The sequence below is a fragment of the Sorex fumeus genome, unplaced genomic scaffold (assembly GCF_029834395.1).
Source record: "Sorex fumeus unplaced genomic scaffold, SorFum_2.1 ptg000037l, whole genome shotgun sequence".
Classification (NCBI taxonomy): Eukaryota; Metazoa; Chordata; class Mammalia; order Eulipotyphla; family Soricidae; genus Sorex; species Sorex fumeus.
The window spans coordinates 73,790,540-73,808,422 of record NW_026606094.1 but is presented as its reverse complement, the minus strand read 5'-3'; the positions used below and the strand labels follow the sequence as shown (position 1 = coordinate 73,808,422).

At 37.4% G+C, this 17,883-nt stretch overlaps 1 protein-coding gene across 7 annotated transcripts in view; it reads left to right on the top strand.

Moving 5' to 3' along the window:
* Positions 1 to 17,883, top strand: part of PDE1C (phosphodiesterase 1C) — a 661,768-nt gene that overhangs the window by 601,603 nt on the left and 42,282 nt on the right. The window lies entirely within an intron of this gene.

Below are 17,883 nucleotides of genomic sequence, written 5' to 3'. Positions count from 1 at the left end.
GACATGCATCTCCCCTCCTGGGAGGATCCTCCAAACACCCTTTATTTGGTGTTCCCTTCTCTATCTGAGCTGCCCTTTCCTCTAGAATGCCCGACTGGCCACTAAGCTATGGAGTAATCCTCCTGGTGCTGATCTCAGCTATTCTTGGGTATTAATCTCATATTTTGTTACTTTATATCCCCCAGATGAATGCAATCTTTCAATGTCTATCCCTCTCTTTCTGACTCATTTTGCTTAGCATGATACTTTCCATGTTGTACCACTTGTATGTAAATTTCATGACTTCATCTTTTCTAAGAGCTACATAGTACTCCATTGTGTAGATGTACCAAAGTTTCTTTAACCAGTCATCTGTTCTTGGGCACTCAGGTTTCTTCCAGTTTCTGACTATTGTAAAGAGTGCTGCAATGAACAAACAAGTGCAGATGTCACTTCGACTATACATTTTTGCCTTTCTGGGATATATTCCCAGGAGTGGTATTGCTGGGTCAAATGGGAGCTCAATTTCTAATTTTTTGAGAATCGTCCATACTGTTTTCCAGAAGGGCTGAACCAGTCGACATTAATACCAACAGTGAAGGAGTGTCGCTTTCTCGCCACATCCACGCCAGCATCGGTTGCTTTTGTTCTTTTGAATGTGGGCCAGTCTCTGAGGTGTGAGATGGTATCTCATTGTGGTTTTGATCTGCCTCTCCCTGATGATTAATGATGTAGAACATTTTCTCATGTGCTTTTTTGCCATTCAGATTTCTTCTTTGAGAAAGTTTCTGTTCATTTCATTGCCCCATTTTTTGATGGGGTTGGATGTTTTCTTCTTGTGGAGTTTAACCAGTATTTTGTATATCCTGGATATCAACCCCTTGTCGGATGTGTGTTCGGCGAATATCCTTTCCCATTCTGTAGACTGTCTTTGTATTTTGGTCACTGTTTCTTTGGAGGTGCAGAAGCTTCTTAGTTTAAGATAGTCCCATTTATCTATCTCTGTTTTCACTTGCTCAGTCAGTGGCATGGCATCTTTGAAGATACCATTAGCTTCAATGTCATGGAGGGTTTTGCCAACTTTGTCTTCAATGTACCTTATGGTTTCTGGTCTGATGTTGAGGTCTTTAATCCATTTTGATCTTACTTTTGTACATGGTGTTAAGCAGAGTTCTGAGCCCATTTTTTTGCATGTAGCCATCCAGTGATGCCAGCACAATTTGTTAAAGAGGCGTTCCTTACTCCACTTCACATTACTTGCACCTTTATAAAAGATTAGATGATCATATGATTGAGGGGAGATGTCAGTGTTTCAACCCTGTTCCATTGGTCTGCAATTCTGCCTTTGTTCCAGTACCATGCTGTTTTAATTATTACTGCTTTGTAGTACAGTTTGAAGTTCAGGAGGTTGATTCCTCCCATTTTCTTTTTCCTAAGAATTGCTTTAGCTATTCGTGGGGGCTTATTGTTCCATATAAATTTCAGGAGTGTTTGCTCCATTTCTTTGAAGAATGTCATGGGTATCCTTATAGGGATGGCATTGAATTTATACAATGCTTTCGGTAGTATTGCCATTTTGACAATGTTAAGTCTCCCGACCCATGAGCAGGGGATATCTTTCCATTTCCTCATGTCCTCTTTTATTTCCTGAAGTAGCGTTTTGTAGTTTTCTTTGTATAGGTCCTTTACTTCCTTAGTTAAGCTGATTCCTAAGTACTTGATTTTCTGGGGCACAATTGTGAACGGGATTGTTTTTTTCATGTTACTTTCTTCTCTCTCACTGTTTACATATAGGAAAGCCATGGACTTTTGGGTATTGATTTTATAGCCTGCAACTTTACTATACGAGTCTATTGTTTCTAGGAGTTTTTTGTTGGAGGTTATTGGGTTCTCTAAGTATAGTATCATATCATCTGCGAATAGTGAGAGCTTGATTTCTTCCTTTCCTACCTGAATGCCCTTAATATCTTTTTCTTGCCTAATCGCTATTGCAAGTACTTCCAGTACTATATTGAACAGCAGTGGAGATAGTGGGCATTCTTGTCTTGTCCCTCATCTTAGAGGGAAGGCGCTCAGTTTTTCCCCATTGAGGATGACGCTTGCTGTAGGTTTGTGGTAGATGGCTTTAATTATGTTGAGGAAGGTCCCCTCTATACCCATTTTGGCTAGGGTTTTCATCATAAAGGGGGGCTGGATCTTGACAAATGCTTTCTCTGCATCTATTGATATAATCATATGCTTTTTATCTTTTCTTTTGTTGATATAATGGATTATGTTGTTTGATTTCCGAATGTTGAACCATCCTTGCATCCCTGGGATGAATCCTACTTGGTCATGGTGTATGATCTTTTTGATGAGTAGTTGGATTCTATTTGCTAGGAGTTTGTTGAGGATCTTTGCATCTGTGTTCATCAGGGATATCAGTCTGTAATTCTCTTTCTTTGTGGTATCTCTGTCTGCTTTTCGTATCAGTGTGATATTTGCTTCGTAGAAACTGTTCAGAAGTGTTTTTGATATTTCAATTTCGTGGAAAAGCTTAAAGAGGATTGGGAGTAAGTCCTCTTTAAAGATTTGGAAGAATTCACTAGTGAATCCATCCGGGCCAGGACTTTTGTGCTTGTGGAGACTTTTTATTACCATTTCAATTTCCTTGATGGTGATAGGTCTGTTCAGGTATTCCAGGTCTTCTTGGGTCAGCCTTGGGAGTCTGTAGGAGTCTAGGAATTTATCCATTTCCTCGAGGTTTTGATGTTCCATGGCATAAAGTTTCTCAAAGTACTCCCTGAGGATCCTTTGAATTTCTGTAGTTTCTGTTGTAATGACCCCCTTTTCATTTCTGATTCGGTTTATTAGGGTTTTCTCTCTCCCTTTCTTTGTGAGTTTTGCTAGAGGCTTATCAATCTTGTTAATTTTCTTGAAGAACCAGCTCTTGGTTTCATTGATCTTTCGGATTGTTTTTTGGGTTTCCATCTCGTTAATCTCTGCTCTGAGATTTATTATTTCCTTTCTCCTGTTCGGGTTGTGCTCCTTTTGTTGGTGCTTCTCCAAGCTCTTAAGCTGTGAGGTTAGGTTACTTATGTGTGCTCGCTCCTCCTTCCTGAGGAATGCTTGTAGAGCTATAAAATTTCCTCTTAACACAGATTTTGCTGTGTCCCATAAGTTTTGGTAACTCGTGTTCTCATTTTCATTCGTTTCTAGGAATCTTTTGATTTCCTCTTTGATTTCCTGTCTAAGCCACTCGTTGTTCAATAGCGCACTGTTCAATTTCCAGGTGTTTGATTTAGTTTTCTGTTTTTGTGTGTGATTTACTTCTAATTTCAGCGCATTATGGTCTGAGAAGATTGTTAATACAATCTCTATCTTCTTAATTTTATGGAGGCATGTTTTGTGGCTCAGCATGTGGTCTATCTTGGAGAACGTTCCATGTACACTTGAGAAGAATGTGTATTCAGCTTTTTGTGGATGAAGTGTCCTGTATATATCTACTAAGTCCCTTTCTTCCATTGTTTCCCTCAGATGAAGTATGTCCTTGCTAAGCTTGAGTCTGGTTGATCTATCAAGAGGTGACAAAGCGGTGTTGAAGTCTCCCACTAGTATTGTGTTGCTATTGATGTCTTTTTCCAAATCTATGAGTAGTTGTTTTAAGTACTTTGCTGGTCTCTCATTAGGTGCATATACATTTATTATTGTAAGTTCTTCCTGTTGTACAGATCCTTTGATGAATAAGAAATGGCCTTCACTGTCTCTTATGAACTTCCTCACTCTGAAATCGATGTGGTCTGATATTAGGATGGCTACCCCAGCTTTTTTATGGGAGCTGTTTGCCTGTAGGATTGTTTTCCAGCCTTTGACTCTGAGTCTGTGTTTGCTTTGACTATTGAGATGTTTCTTGCAGGCAGCAGAATGTTGGGTTCAATTTTCTAATCCATCCTGCCACTCTATGTCTTTTAATTGGTGCGTTTAGCCCGTTAACATTGAGAGAGATTATTGTTATGGGATTTTGTTCCATTGTTCTGTTGAAATTTGGTGTGTTTGAGGGGCCTTTCTTGCCTTAAAGTAGCCCATTTAGTTGTTCTTGTAACCACGGTTTTGAGTCTATGAAGTTCCTGAGCTGTTGTTTGTCTGTGAAACTGTGTGTTGTTCCTTCTATTATGAATGAGAGTCTCGCTGGGTAAAGTATTTTTGGGGAGGCATTTATTTCATTGAGTTTTTTCACTATGTCCCACCACTGTTTTCGGGCCATGAGGGTTTCATCAGAAAAATCAGCTGTGAATTTTAAGGATGCTCCTTTGTAAGAGATTTCTTTCTTCGATCTTGCTGCTTTCAGAATTTTGTCTCTGTCTAAGGTTTTGGTCATTTTGATCAGAATGTGTCTTAGGGTATTTTTATTCGGATTTCTTCTAGCTGGTACCCTTCGGGCCTCCTGAATATGGTCACAAGTTTTCTTCAGCTCTGGAAACGTTGTAGCAATGATGTTTTGACAGTTTCTTCTTCATCAAGGTTTTCTTCCTGTCCCTCTGGGACTACAATAATTCTTATGTTACCCCTCTTGGCTTCATCACGATCTTCTCTTGCCATCTGTTCCCGAATTGTGAGTCTCTTTTCCATTTTCTGCTCTTTTCTGGAGAGTCTCTGAACTTCATCTTCGAGCTCACTGATTCTGTTCTTAGCAGCTGTTACTCTGCTGCTGAGGCCTTCCACTGAGTTTTTCAATTCGCCTACGAGATTTTTCAGGTCTGACATTTCCGATTGCATTTTCCTCATTTCTGCCTTCAAATCCTCTTGTCTTCTATTGGCATTGCTTTCCATTGTTTCTTTTAGTTCCCTAAGCATCCTAAGTAGCTCCCTTCTGAATTCCTTGTCAGAGAGGTGGTCTAACACTACAGTACTGTTGGTGTCATCTGGGCTAGACTCTTCAATAAGAAAGTTTGGTGGGCTTTTGCGTTGCTTTACCATTGTGAGAAGTGTGGTTTAGTCCTTCACGTTCACTGTTACTATTCTGCTCGATATGTAGTGTGAGTTAAAATAAGCTTATGAGTTATTGGCTACTGTGTTTCTAGTGACTGGGCTAAACTAGAGAAGTTTCCATCTAAGAAGGTAGCTTATGGTTCCTATGGCATATGTAGTGGGAAAATATTTTGTGGCCTCGTTAGCGGCTCCGGAAAGAGTCCCTGGCACTGAGCAAGGAGTTGGGAACGTCTACAGTTGGAATGAGGAGCCGTTCAGCTTTGTTGCCCAGAGCTGGGCCTCCGTGCCTGTCCCGCGCAGATCAGGGGAGAAAACCGGCTTTCTAGGAGATGGAGCTAGCTGTGCATGCGCAGAAAGGGTCCCAGGCCCTTGGGGGCGGGCTGTATCTGGTTGGAATAGGAGCTGTTCAGCTTGGTTGCCCAGAACTTGGCCTCCGTCTCCGTCCCGCGCAGATCAGGGGAGAAAACCGGCTTTCTAGGAGATGGAGCTAGCTGTGCATCAGACTTTGTACTTTAATACTGAGAAACAAACTATGCTTGCACTTTATGTAATCTCTTGTTTTCCTTATAATATGGGCTCACTCCTAGTTAATTCTCTAAAGCATGTTTATGATATTAAATGAAAAATTAAAGCTTCAAGAAGGTGGTTTTGGTAGTCTTTGACTTTCTTTGATTCTTAACTTTCTGGGAATATCTGAGAAACTAAGCCTTTTGCATAGTTTAGTTAGAGTGTCATTAAAGAACAGATATTGAGGAAAGCAATTTTGAAGTAAGAAGACATAGAGATGCAGTTCTCACACATCTGTTAAAATGGAAACAGTCCCTTCAACATTCATTTCTAAGTCATTTTGATATACTTTCTTTATTCAACTGCTTGACATCATTTATCAAATCTTACCTTTTAGGATCACTCAAATAATTCATGTCAGGTGTCTCACCCTGCACAGAGTATCTGGGAACACGTGTATGTTTTCACCAAGTTGTTTATGCAAATAGAACCACTTACCTGTTAAATATAGGCTCCTTAAATGATTGTGACTAAGATGTGAATTACGGAAGTAAAAATGACATTCATTTTAGTCGGATTCTGTTATTGGAGAATTCAATCAAATACCTTTTTGCCAGACATAATTAGAAACAAGTCAGAAGCCAGAAAATGTACAATAGAGGAAAATAGTATAGCTGTAAAACCACCCCCTGGACACATGCTTCATCCTGCATCTGGCACTTGAAATATAAATCAAGTCACAAAACTTTCATATGGGTCTTGAATATTGTTACCCTTCTGTATTGTACTATAAATGCCACTTCTGTTGTTACAATATGTGTATTGATAACTTTAATAACACTAAGATATTTTATTTCACTTCTGTCTTTCTACTAAATTTTTAATTTTTAATAATTTTAGAATATTTTGAGGTGGTATTAGATAAATACATTATTTTTTAGTGACGTTTAGGGAAAGGTACTTCCTTACATAGGTTAGGGAATTCCTTTATGAGTACAAGTACATTTCAGTGAATGTGAGATGGAATCAAATTTTTGATGAAGATATAATGTTAAGTGAAGTAACCATAAGAAGAACAACAAACACAGGATGATCTCACTAATCTGTGGTATATAGAGTAAGTAATTGGATGAGAAAATGCAAATACTAAAGTGGTGGGGGAGGGGTTCCTAGATCATCTTTTACCCCAGAGTACAGGGTGGAGGACAGAGAAGAAAAGAAATCATGGGAAGGGAGGAGGGAAGAATATGACACAGGGAAGTAACAGGGAACAGGGGTCAGGTATATGGTAATGTCGGGAGGAGTGATTTGGCTCTCTACATAAACCACAGACTCAACAACATTGAAATCGTGAGATCCAAACTACAACTTCTAAACTTAAAAATGTGCTTGATGAAGAGGAAAGCTTTGAGAGAAGGGGAGAGAGGATACAGGAGAGAGCAGGGAAACACACTGGTAGAGGGAAGTTGATGGGGATGGTGGGATAGGTACCGGAATATTATATGCTAAAACTCAACTATCAATAACTTTGTAAATCATGGCTGTTTAATTTAAAACACATATCAGAAAATAGGTAAGGGCAGAGGACCTACAGATAGCTCACAAATAAAAAATGCAGTTACACTTGTAGCTTGGATTTTTGTGGAGGAGGGTTAATTGCTACGAAGCATTGCTGAAGAGGTAAACAGGATCTTCTGAGCAAGGAATGAAGTACAACGGGAATGCACTTCAGGGTATTGGGCAAAGAATAACGTCATCTGATCACTGGTTTAAGACCTCTCCAGCTCTTATGTAGAATGAGCAGATCAGATCGGAAAATACTGTAAAAGGTGGTAAGCATATAAATAAGCAAAGTGAAGTGGGTAGCATCAAAAATGAATCTGGGGACTTTCACATTTGATACTTTTTATGTTTGGGGACTTTTATGATACATCTCTATATTAGAGATAGAATTGAGTGAATGGAAATGAAAAAGTAAATTAAATCAAGACCACATTTTAGGTAACTGAATATATTCAGTTGAGAGAATGGTAACACCAAAACTAAAATGGATAAGACCATATGAGATATATTTTAGAGTGGGAGGCAAACAAAATAATAAAGCAGGTGTAAGTAGCAGGTACACTGAAGAGAAAAAAAGCACGATAAAGGGATTTTACTACGTTGACTGTTTAATGAATAGTAGTCTTATCCCAGGGGGCAGAGGAACAGGCTACGCTCATAAAGAACATTTTCTAAAATTGGTCCTTGTTTTCCACAACCCCAATCTTCACCATCAGATGGGTCCTATGCGCATTTGGTGCACTAGCAATGAGAATCACCAGATTTCTTATGTTATCTTAGTTACTTGTGTTATCTTAGTCCCAATTATCAATGAGAATTTAAGCTAATTATTGGCAGCATGGAACGGAAAAGAATTTGAACATTCTTAGCTACATTTGCCATTATGGTAATAAAAAAGTTTGTAAATGTGATCAGTACAAGTGCTCAGGGCTCACTCCTGGCAAGGCTCAGGGGACGATCGAACCCAGGTAGACTGCGTGCAAGAGAAGTACCCTACCTGCTGGACATCTCTCTGGCACCTATTTAACTAATCTTAATGCCCCTACTCATGGTCCCTGGAAGCAGTGATGACCTACACTGTCCATTTCTGAGAACCAAGTATGCAGGTATGATTCACTGCACTGTGATCAAACCTACTGTGGGTTGAAACTCCAACACTATATACATTCAGAAAGAAACCCTGTGGACACTGAACAACAGATGGTTAGGAGCGATAGCACAGCGGTAGGGCGTTTGCCTTGCACGCAGCCAATATGGCCGACCCGAGTTCGATTCCTCCATCCCTCTCGGAGAGCCTGGCAAGCTACCGAGAGTATCTCGCCCGCACGGCAGAGCCTGGCAAGCTCCCCGTGATGTATTCGATATGCCAAACACAGTTAACAACAAAGTCTCCAATGGAGACGTTACTGGGCCCGCTCAAGCAAATTGATGAACAACGGGAGGGTCTTTACCTTTACTGAGCTGAAGCGAGCATCCACAGAGAGAAGGACTGTATGGTGAAAAGGCAAATCACGTTCTGGCTTAATGAACGCATTGCAGTTGTACTTTATCTCCATTTGGCTTCTAAGGTATCATTTAATACCCTACAACACTCATTTTCTAACTGACTCCAAAGAACTTTGAAGTACTTTGAAGTATTTGATTTACCCTTCAAGGGAAAGATACTAACAGAAAAATATCTGATCTCAGCCAAGTTCTCTCAGTACCTAAACTTTTACACTGTCATTGGAAAACTTGGAAGAAGTGACATATAAATGAGTTATTTTCAATGTGTTCTTAGTCATGTTTTTAACAACATAGTTTTTGGATCTGCTACCGTTTTTCATAGTGTCCATGAAACAAGAGCTTTTTTCACTTAAGTTTATTTTATTAGATATAAGAAATTGTTTCTTTAAAAAATAATGATCACACAGGGTTATTTGTGAAGTCCCAAGGACTGATTTTGACAAGAATTTCTCCTTTGTATGTTTGAAGATTGTAACATTTTAAGATGTTGGTTCGTGACAAGTAAGAGCCAGTTGGGAATATTGGAAAAAGTGTATCAAAGAAATCTATGACATATGCTTTTGCCCAAGATGAGTTAGCAGAAGAGTTTTCCTTTCATTTGAAACAACAACAATAAACAACTTCTGTGTAAGAGTGCTTTTCAAAATACTAGACATGAATAAATGAAAGATAGCAATTTCGGAGAGACAGAAAACTAAGTGAAGCTTACAACTGCCCAAGTATATATCCATATAAGGGGGTTTGAGGAAGTGTAGGGTAGGACATTAAGAGTGCTATTGTCCTTGAGTTGAGGAGTTGGATGATGATTCAGAGAGATTATGTGGTTAGAGATTACAGGATAAAGTATGTACATGGAGAGAGAGCTCTGAAGAGAGTGATCTGAAGAATGTTTATGAGTATTGGCCAACCCATACAACATGGAAACTGCCAGAGACCAGGAATGAAACATTCAAAGAAAAGGGAATGGTGCTAATGTTCTCACTTCACAATGGTCAGGGAAAGTTCTGTTCCCATTAAATAAATTTGAAAACATTGTATTTGAAAGGTAATAAATGAAACACTCATCATTGTTTTGCCTTAAAAATAGGAATAATTATCTGTAGACTTAAATACTGCTTTGGTTCTGTCTAACAATTCTTGAAAGACATGAAAGGATCGAAGGGTTTCTCAAAAGTTAATTGTTTCCTGGTAAAAACTCATGGATATATTGTCAATACAGAAATCTTCAGCAACTTTACCCAACAAGGTAAAGTTCACAATGTCTGATACTCTGTCAATAATTACTGGACATGCAAAATTCAAGAAAATATTCCCTTATAATAAGATGTGAGAGTGGAGGAAGAAACCATTCAGACTGAAGCAGATGTTAGGATTAGTAAACAAAAACATTAAAGCAGTTCTTATGCTCTTTATAATTGTAGCCCATATGTTTGCAAGTTGTGTAGAGATATGACAGATATAAAGAGAGCAAAACAAACTTCTATAGATTAAAAAAAAGTACAGTGTTATATAAAAATTATACCAGATGACTTCAACTAACTAATATTTGATGAGATTAATGTTTTTTTTTTCTTTTTGGATCATACCCGGAGATGCACTGAGTGCAGAGCCAGGGGTTATTCCTGGCTCTGAACTCAGGAATTACCCCTGGCGGTGCTCAGGGGACCATATGGGATGCAGGGAATCAAACCTGGGTCGGCTGCGTGCAAGGCAATCACGCTACCTGCCATACCCGCTGTACTATCTCTCCAGCCCGATTAATCGTTTTTTATTTTTTTTAAAAAAAGGTTTTAGGGCCACACCCTGTGGGGTTTAGGGATTATTCCTGACTCTACTCTCAGGGATTACTCCTGGTGAGCTCAATGGATCATCTGACCAGGGGGTAATCCTAGATTGGCCACATGCAAGGCAAGCTCCCTATCCCCAACAAATAATATGGGTAATATTAGTCATTGTAGAAAAGAAAGAGTAGTAAAAAAAATAGCAGTACAAACTATCCAATATTAAACACAGAAAAAATATTGTAAAGAATGTCAGAGTCCTTCCCAGGATGGAAAAAGCATGCTGAAAGTACACTATAGACCAAACATGATTGCCACTCAATGTCTCTTTTGCAAACCACAGCACCCAAAAGGAGAGAGAGAACAAAAGGGAATGCCCTGCCACAGAGGCCGGGTGGGATGGTGGGGATGGGTGGTGGGAGGGATACTGGGACCCGTGGTGGTAGAAAATGGGCACTGGTGGAAACAGGGTTAATATGTTTGCTTTGCTTGCAGCCAGCCCAGGTCCTATCTCTGGCACATATACAGTCTGATAGACATTCCCAGGACTAATTACTGAGCACTGTCAGGTTGCCCCAAAAAGAAAAAAAAATAAAATATTCCTTGGGGCCCAGTAGATAGTATAGCAGATAAGGTTGATTTCAACCAACCCAGGTTCAATTCCCAGTACCACATATGGTCCCCTAGCATCTCCCAGGAGTGTCTCTGAGAACCAAGCCAGGACTAATCCCTGTGAATAGCCAGGTATGGCCCAAAACAAAAGCAATAGAAGGACAAAGATATGAGGAAAATACATTAAACATATTATTAATCAATTTTCTCAAACTATAAATGCAGAGAATGTTTTTAAATCAGTCAGAGAAAATACACCTATATATTTATGTCTGTATATATATATATAAAATTAACAAAGATAATAGTGGCATAATTTCCTATCTGAAATAATGTAAATGAGAAGACATCAGAGGATCTTCTTTCAAGTATCAAAAGAAAAAATCTAGCTTGAAATTACAAACTGATCAGAAACAACTTTTATAAAAACGTCTTTATAAGAACTAGAAGTATTTATTCAGTAGTCTTAGAATACAAGAAATGTCAAAGGGAAGCATAAGAATCACTATACTAGGTGGAGATAAGGATATGTAAAAGGATGAGTAGCACTGAAAATGGTGACCAAATGGCCAGTTATACAAGATACTGTCTTGTTTAGCTGTCTCAAAGATAATGATTGTGTGATATAATAACTTGTTTGACTTATACCATATAAAAACTAAAGTATATTGTAAAGTAGCATAAAAATTAGGAAGAGAAAATGAAAAAAATCATGATTTCTAATGTTATATATGAAGAAGTATAATATCATTTGAAGGTTGATTGAGAAATAAAGAGCATTTTCTATGAACTCTAGTATATGGTAACAATTCTAAAGTGGTTTCTAAAGTAACAAAATACATACAGTAAAGAAACCAACAAAAGAGATAAAACAAAATAATAAAGCTAAGTACTCCAATGAAGGCTGAAAAGGGTTAAGAAAAGAACAAAAAACAAGATGAGCCTGATAGGAAACAAATGATTAGTTCATAGACTTAAAACATTACATTAAGTGTAAACATTACATTAAGTGTAAATAAGCTAATGTCCCAGTTAAAAGGTAGGGATTTTCAGAGTGTGAGGTATAGTCTGCTGTGCTATAAATAGTCCAAAACTAAAATGATGGAAGTTGGTCATACTAACACTAGTCAAAAAATGCTGGGGTGGCTAATCACCAGGTTGATAGTGTTGATTTGATTCTTCACAAGAGCAATGTTTCATGACTTGGACTTGCTTTATGAGGCACCTGAAGTAATGACTGTTTTTCCCATTTTCCTTCTACCTAATTCCTGTCAAATTACTTTGTAGTGAAGTAAAGTGGAATGAATGGCTTTGTTTTTTAAATGTCTTTTTAATAACAGATAAGCCAGGGGTATAGTTAAAGTCTTTCTACTTAAGTTGTTCTTAAGATGTGTTAGTTGCCTGACGAGTAAAGCAACATGACTTACTCTCAGAAAAATGCCATAAATGGGATTGCCACACTCCTGGAGGTGTACTTTAGTATATAAGTCTGAGGTGGAAGTAATTAAACATCAAATTTTAGGACAAAATTGACATGTTGCAATATTTAAAACATATTTTTTTACTTAGATTCATGTCTGTGTATTTGATAAGCAACTAACACTCTGGCAAAGTTAGCATTATTTGGTGTCTGGTTAATATTGTTTAGAGGGCAGGCATTTTTTGAGGCCATCATTATTTTTTATATTGGTATAAACACCTGTACCCCTGTATTCTCATTTCAAGGGACACACTCATTTCATCGTTTTTCTAAACATTTCCTCCACTTTGCCCAGGATGGTATTATTGGACTGTCTTTAAAAAAAAAAAACAACCACAGTTCAGAACAGTGGAATTTCAGGTCTATCAGAGTCTCCATATATTGTTGATACTTCCTGTATCACTATATAGACTATTTCTTCCCACTGTGTTTCTTGTTATCAGGTTTAGCTGATGCTAGCTATGCATTGGCTTATGTGCAGCCAGAGAAACACAAATATATTGTTCATCTTGAGCACATTTCTATTTAAATCAACTCCATATAAACTTTATAAAGCTAATTGTATTATTCACCTTATACTTTTCCAAGTTTCTGAAAGATTGATTTATTTCTAAGCAGATTTTGAAGTATTATTATTATTATTATTTGTATGGGGATCATCCCTGGCTGTATCAGGGACTGTTTCTGACTCTGGATTCAGAAGTGGTTCCTGGTAATGCCTTGGGACCATGTGGTTCCAGGAATTGAACGAGGATTGGCAAGATTCAAGACAAATTCCTTTACCCCTGTACTATATCTCCAGCCCTATTAATATGATTGTAGTCAGAATTATAGTAGTTTCACAATTCTTAGAAGATAGTGATCATCTTAGATCAGTCTTCCATCCCACTGTATGTTGCATAAATACACGTCAGACAATTTAAAGATAGAAAGGGTTATGGAATCTTGAGAATTCTTGAAATCTGACAGGAAACTACTCTGTTGCTCTAACTTTCTTTGGTTTGTGACTTTATTTTATGAACAAGAACAAGATAGTACTTTATTTAGGTGCATAGAAGGTATGGGACAATTTTGAGAGAGACCTGCCAGCCAAAAGAAGCCCTCTGCTTTTATAGACAGGAATTCGGTGTCTATCAGTGCTGTGGTCCTGTCAGGAGATTCTTTCTCCTAAACTAAAACCTATTTGTAAAGTCAACTCACATAAAAAAAGATTGTTTCTCAAGCTGAAATTGTTAAATAATTCAGTTGATAAAGTCATCTCAGAGTAAAATATTCTGAAACATGAGACTCTAGTATCCTTTTGGTTTTCCCCATGAGTGTATAGAACCAAACAGCTGGGGTGCTCTGGGTCCCAATTAAGATGCCACATAACAATATATTGCCTGATTTCATCTCACTTCTTTAACCATTTGTCCCTGAAAGTTCCAATGATCCATGTATTAAATAGGAATATTCACATTGCATATCAATATATTCACAATAAATACTATTATATATGAATCTGTATTATATAATAATTTATGTAGCACATCAAACAAAAATATATGGTTCGGCACAAAGACATATAAAAAATTTTATTTTCTCAAGACATGTGATGACCTAAGTAACTAAGTAACTGAGATAACCTAAGTAACTAAGCCTGTCAAAGGAAAATAAGCAAAAAGATAAGAAGTGGAGAGAATTTTCATTTTCTCATGCATTTAGATAAGGCCTCACTAAGTAGATTTTAAAAGATCTTGATGCTTAAACATTCTGAGTGATATACTTCAGTGTCATTTCCTAGCTGCTTTTTAGAACTTGTGCTCCTAGGTTGACCAAATAAAAGTTATGAATTCAATGATGTTCGACTTACTTACTGCAATTGACTCTGGGATGGATTTTGGGAAAAACTGTCACTGACCCATTATGTGTGTGGAAAGTGATCAAGTGGGATGAACTTCTTGTTACTTTTTCTGAAGAACTTATACTCTTGAGAGTATGGAAATACTGAGCTTGCTATGTGCGTATGATCCCAATACTGATAAGTCACAGTGAATTAGAAGAGTCCGTTCTTTGGGTTATAAATAGCCATGTCAAACCAATGCATTTTATACAGTTTTAGGTGTAGTAACTAACCCTGTGCTTTTCAAGTAAAGTATATAATAAGCATCCTTATGTTAGATGATTGAGGAATAAGATTATATATTGTCACTGTTTTCCTCCTGTAGATTTTTGTGTCACTGAAATTCACTTGTGTATCTGTGTATACACCTATGTGCATACATATATATAAAATTGTATGCTTATATTTACATGATTTATTTTGTATAAGCATAATGATGTCAGATTAGTGGAATCAAAGTTAAATTGTCTTACTTATTCTACAAAAAACCTCTATAGTGAATTAATGCTTTCAAATGGCCATTTAGTTTCTAGTCTCTTAACTACTTAGCTACGTAGCAGAAATGTCAAGTAAAAATGTTGTATACTTTTTGTTAATGACAAAATTTATCTTTTTAAACTACCTTCCTCTTGCAATTATTGGTATATAAGCTTTCACTGTTTCACTTCATCGTCTAGACATTTCGTTGCACTCTCAATGTACCATTGTATTCTTAAAGGAAGCCAGTTTGACAAAGGATTAAAATTTTGAAACAACTGGCAAAATATGATGCTTCTTCTATTTTTACTACTAACATTCAACTCAATATAATTTTTAGGTAATCATGAAATAAATAGTTATCTGTTTGCCCCTAGGAAAAAAATTATGTTTTGTAAGATTTTATGTGAAAAATACAAGTAATGATACATTTTCCAAAGAAACTATTAATGTTATAAAATTTCTTTATAGTGCAGCTTCCTTTGAAATAAATATGTGCCAAAGCCAGGGATTAACATTGTCTACATTACTGATGCCATTTCTTTTTGAGAATCCCGGTATTTGGTGGTAATTTTTAAACTGCAGCATCAATAAGTATCAGAGCTCTTTGCATTTCCTGCCCAAAATTATGCTGATCGTCAAGTGATGACATTTGTATTTGTTATGTAGTGGCATTCTACAATATATTCTCTTTTTGGCTATTTAATATATATATCACAACTATATAGAATACATGTGTGCCTATATATATATATAGTTAATCTTGAGTTTTTCACATTGGAGACAGTTATTTTCATTAATCTTGAGTTTTTCTTAGAACTAATAGTTGTGAGAAAATTATGAGGCATGGGTAGAATGCCTAAAATGCCCCAGCATCACTTACTTAACTTTCTTTGAAAGACTTCTTTAGCTTCTGTGGTCTCTGGATTCTTTGAGGTTTCAAAATAGCAAATTCAAAATCTAATCAGGAAAAAAATGCTTGCAGGCTGAAAAATGGCCCCCAAAACCAGGACTCACCAAGGCAGTGTAGGAGCTGCTAGTGTCCTAAGTTACTTGTTAATAAAATCGACATGGAGAACATCATGCTGAGTGAAATGAGTAAGAAGGAGGGAGATAGACATAGAATAATTGCACTCATTTGTGGGATATAAAAAAAGTCATAGTATGAGAAAAATATCCAAGGACAGTAGAAAAAAGGTTCAGGAGGACTGGTGTAAAGTTGGAAGCTTACCACAATTGGTGAGGGAGGTGAGGGAGAGGGCAGCTACATTAGAGAAGAGACCACTATGACAATGACAGTTGAAATAATCACTCCGGACAAGAATTGAGTGCTGAAAGTAGGTAAAGGAATATACATATTACCTTATAGCATAGGTAATACTGCAAACCATAATGACCAAAAGTGGGAAGAAAGGGAGGAAGGGGGGAGAGAGAGAGAGAGAGAGAGAGGAGAGAGAGAGAAAGGAGAGAGAGAGCGCACCATAGAGGCAGATTGGGAGTGGGGGTGGGTTGAAGGAGAGAAACTGGGGCATTTGTGGTGGGAAATATACATTATTGAGGGGATGGGTGTTGGAACATTGTATGACTGCAACCCAATAGTGGGTGACTTTTTAACTGTCTCGTGGTGATTTGATTTTAAAAATTAATAAAATAATGCTGCAGGCCATGGTACACATAAGTTGGGTGTGTTGTAAATGCTTCCTTCAATATTTGGCACTAAATTCTCTTCTTTTATTGATATAGCATGGATTACAGCAGTAGTATTATTTAGGCAATAGAATACAATGTTATTGCACTACATTCACCACTGAAGTACCAATATCTCGCTACTGTCCCTTCAGATAATAATAGCACTATGAGACCATGAGAAGCAGTGTGGGACAGAAGTATAGACATAGCTTATTCCTGTAATTTAATTTTGGAACAAGACACCACAGTATATAAAGACAAGAGAGGGCAACAAAGTTAGAATGAAAGTTTAACACCATCACTGTTCTCTTGATAGCATATATACCATGATTCAAAAAGAAATACAAAGAAGGGAAGGGTGGACCCAATACAAAGCTTCCCTTGTAATGTTCCAAAATACCTGCATAGATTCACAGTCACTGGAACAGCTGTAACAGACAACTAGGTATCTCAAATTCAAAGTGGCCTCTTACCCTTACATTTAATCTTCAGGTCCTCAGTTTTGGCAGAGGAGGGAACTTTCCAGCAGTGCTTAGGATGCCCATGGTCCATTCCTCATTCTACTCTCGCTGATTGTGCAGGGTTTATAGTTCATTCTCAGGGCCAAATAGTTCTGGGCACGACCAGGAACATACTTGGGATGCTTAGGGGTCCAGGTGGTATCAGGGATCCAACTCAACTATCCTAGTATCTGCAAGACCTGTGTTCCAGCTCTCTGAGCTATCACTCCAATTCTTCCTTAGATCTTTATTTGTATATACATTTGTAGTTACTGTTTGGGGGCTACACCTAGCTGTGCTCCAGGTTTACTTCTGGCTCTGCACTCAGGGATTATTTCTGGTGGTAGAGACAATATGGGATGCTTGGGAACAAACTCTGGTTGACCTGTAGCATACTATCTATTCAGTCCCTCATTTTTGTTACTTTCACCCCCATTTTAGGTTAAGATGTTTATAACTGTTAAGTAAGAATAAATAAGACTAAATCAACACATAACAAATATTTGAAGTTGAAGGAATGAAGTGTGGGGTGAAGATAGAGCAGACCGTATTTACAAATTGTCAAAGTTGTCTGGAGAGTTGATCTTCTCTGGGAGATTAACAGTACAAAAATCATGTACAGCGGGGCTATTTCTTCTCATGTAGAAGAATGATTTTTATTGAGGTAGTATTAGTTTATAATAGTCAATAATTGAGGAGTAAAAAATTATAATTCAGCATCTGAATATATCATTTGACTCACCCCTCAATCTTCTTCCACTCTGATAACGAGTAATCTGTTTGTTTCTGGCATCTAAAACTTTATTTTTGTTTTATATGTCTGCTTGTTTTATTTCTTTTTATTTCACATATGAATAAAATCATTCAATATTTGTTCTTTTAGTTTTGGGTGCTACACCCGTGATGCTCAAGTTTTTGACTCTGGGGACAACATAAGGT